Genomic DNA, 3,724 nt, shown 5'->3' with positions numbered 1-3,724 from the left:
AAAAGAGCCTGGGCTGCCCGTCAGCCAGCTGCCAAGACCGATAAGCCTGCCGCATGACTGGGCGGGCCTCCCCCTGGTGGACCCCAGGGTGGTGGGCCGGCTTCTAGGGTATACCCAGGAATGGTTGAAGACCACTTTAGATGCCTGGGTACGGGAAGTCGTCACTCGAGGTTACGCCATAGCCTTCAAAAACCGACCCCCTCATCGATTTTGCCAGACAGACGTCCCGTCGGACCAGACAAAGGCAAACACTCTACATTCGATGGTACAGACCCTCCTGGATACAGGAGTCGTAGTACAGGTGCCTCTTGCTCAGAGGGGCCGGGGGTACTATTCTCCGCTGTTTCTAGTCCCGAAACCGAATGGGTCCTCCCGGCCCATTCTCAACCTCAAGGCACTGAACAGGTTTGTGAAGGTTTCCAAGTTCCGATTGGAAACCCTTCGCTCTATAGTTCTGGCCTTGGAACCTGGGGACTACATGGTCTCCCTGGACATACAGGATGCTTACCTGCATATCCCTATAGCAGTGTCACATCAACAATACCTGAGGTTCGCTATTGGCAACCTCCATTACCAGTTTCAGGCGTTACCTTTTGGTTTAACAACGGCTCCGCGAGTCTTCACCAAAGTTATGGCGGTGATGACGGTGGTACTCTGCCGTCAAGGGGTCAGGATACTGCCGTATCTGGACGACTTGTTAATCCTGGCAAATTCCCCAGATCTTCTCCTGCGTCATCTGGATATGTCGGTCCGGTTTCTACAAGCCCACGGGTGGCTCATCAACTGGAAGAAATCCTCCCTGGTCCCTGCTCAGAGCATGGTGCACCTGGGAGCGCTGTTGGACACTTACAACCAGAGGTTGTTCTTGTCTCAGGAGAAAGTCCTGAAGCTTCAGGACAGGATTCGTTGCTTCCTTTCTCGTCCGCAAGTGTCAATACAGGTGGCTCCAGGACCAACAATTGTGCAGGGACCGTCCCTTCTGGATATCCAACTGGGTCCTGTTGACGACAGATGCCAGTCTAAGAGGTTGGGGTGCAGTGCTGGAGCAGCACTCCTTGCAGGGTCGGTGGACCAAGGAGGAATCTCTCCTCTCGATCAACATTCTGGAGTTGTGGGCGGTCTTCAATGCGTTGAACCTAGCCCAGCATTTGATTCAGAACCGTCCTGTTCAAGTACAGTCGGACAACACCACCACAGTGGCTTACATAAATCATCAAGGCGGCACTCAAAGCCGTTTGGCAATGAAGGAAGCCTCACGGATTCTACGTTGGGCAGAACGCCATCTCCCGGCAATATCGGCAATATTCATTCTGGGAGTCCTGAATTGGGAAGCGGACTTTCTCAGTCGTCAGGACATGCATGCCAGCGAGTGGGGCCTCCATCCAGAAGTGTTTCAACTCCTCGTGGAAAGGTGGGGTCTTCCAGATGTGGATCTGATGGCGTCTCGACACAATCACAAGGTTCCGGTCTTCGGAGCAAGAACAAGGGATCCTCAAGCAGCATTTGTGGATGCACTGGCGGTACCGTGGAGGTTTCGGCTGCCGTACGTGTTCCCTCCGATGTCACTCCTGCCCAGGGTACTTCGGAAGTTCAAGCAAGAAAAAGGAAATCTGCTTCTCATAGCTCCGGCGTGGCCCAGACGGCACTGGTTCTCAGACCTGCAGGGCCTGTCATCAGAGCGTCCAATTCTACTTCCACAATGCCCAGACTTCCTCGTTCAGGGCCCTTGTGTCTACCAGGACCTAGCCCGGCTGTCTTTGACGGCGTGGCTCTTGAAGCTTCCGTCTTGAGGGCTAAGGGTTTTTCTGAAGATGTCATTAAAACTATGTTGCGGGCCCGGAAACCGGCCTCTAACCGGATTTACCATAGTGTCTGGCATTCCTACTTTGGTGCGCATCTAACAATTATAACGCTTCCAAATTTAGTACAGCCAAGCTTTTGGCCTTTTTTCAGCAGGGCCTGGATTTAGGTCTGCGTCTGGCCTCCCTCAAGGTTCATATTTCTGCCTTGTCGGTGTGGTTTCAGAGAAAAATTGCGACTTTACCTGATGTTCATACTTTCACTCAGGGTGTGTTGCGTATCCAACCTCCCTATGTCCCGCCTGTGGCTCCTTGGGACTGGGTGTAGTATGGCTGCCGGGTTCCCGGCGTCGGTCAGCTTACCGACGCCGGGAACCCGGCAGCATACCGATGCCGGGATCCCGGCGGGGAAGGGCGAGTGCAGCAAGCCCCTGGCGGGCTCGCTGTGCTCGCCACGCTGCGGGCTCGGTGGCGACCTGCGGTCGCCATGGGTTCTATTCCCACTCTATGGGTGTCGTGGACACACACGAGTGGAAATAGTCCCTGTTGGTCGGCATGCTGACCATCGGGATAGTGAGCCGTCGGGATGGTGGAGGAGGTCATGTGACTGTCGGTCTGCTGACCACCGGTCACATGAATACCACCCCTTGGGACTTGTCGGTGGTTTTGGAGGCGTTGCAGAAACCTCCTTTTGAACCCCTGGGTTCAGCTGACCTTAAGTGGCTTTCCTTTAAGGTGGTGTTCTTGCTGGCTATTGCCTCTGCTAGAAGAGTGTCGGATCTGGGTGCCTTGTCTTGTAGTTCCCCATATCTGATTTTTCACCGTGACCGGGCGGTTCTTAGGACTCGTCCCGGATATTTGCCTGAGGTGGTTTCTTCGTTCCACCTTAATCAGGAGATTGTGGTTCCGGCCTTTGTCTCTCCTGATTTGTCTCCCAAAGAGCGGTCTTTGGATGTGGTACGGGCTCTCCGTATCTATGTGAAGAGAACTGCTTCTATTCGAAAATCTGATTCTCTGTTTGTTTTGTTTGGATTTCACAAACGTGGCTGGCCTGCTCACAAGCAGTCCCTGGCCAGATGGATTAGAATGGTGATTGCACATGCTTATGTGAAGGCTGGTCTCTCTGCTCCTGATCACATTAAGGCCCATTCTGCTCGGTCTGTTGGACCTTCTTGGGCGGCCCAACGTGGTGCGACCCTTGAACAATTGTGCAAGGCGGCTACGTGGTCTTCCGTGAACACGTTCATAAGGTTCTATGCCTTCGATACTGCCACTTCCCAGGATGCTTCCTTTGGACGCCGGGTTCTTGTGCCCGCTACAGTGCGTCCCCTCCCATAAGGAAATGCTTTAGGACATCCCCATTGTCCAGACTTGTGGAGCCCAGTGTACCCTGCAGCAGAAAACGAGTTTTATGGTAAGAACTTACCCTTGTTAAAACTCTTTCTGCGAGGTACACTGGGCTCCACAAGGAGCCCACTCTGACGCACTTAGCTTTTTTGGGTTGATATGGCATTAGCCGCTGACACTTCTCTTGTCGTGAGAGTGTGGTGTATGTGGCTACTAACTGTTGTCGTCTCTTTTCCTGCTACTGCATTGGGCTGGTTAACTAAAAACTGAGCTCCTGTGCTGGGAGGCGGGGTGATATAGGAGGGCGGCGCTGTGCATTCTGGGAACAGTCAAAGCTTTGAGTCTGTTGGTGCCTCGGATCAAGATCCTACTCTACACCCCATTGTCCAGACTTGTGGAGCCCAGTGTACCTCGTAGAAAGAGTTTTAACAAGGGTAAGTTCTTACCATAAAACTCGTTTTTTCTCTCAACATTCTACACACAATACCCCATAATGACAACGTGAAAAAAGTGTTTTCGAGATTGTTGAAAATTTATTAAAAATAAAAAAACTAAGAAATCACATGTACATATAAGTA

Source organism: Pseudophryne corroboree, chromosome 11, assembly GCF_028390025.1.
Source record: "Pseudophryne corroboree isolate aPseCor3 chromosome 11, aPseCor3.hap2, whole genome shotgun sequence".
Classification (NCBI taxonomy): Eukaryota; Metazoa; Chordata; class Amphibia; order Anura; family Myobatrachidae; genus Pseudophryne; species Pseudophryne corroboree.
This window is presented reverse-complemented; position numbering follows the sequence as displayed.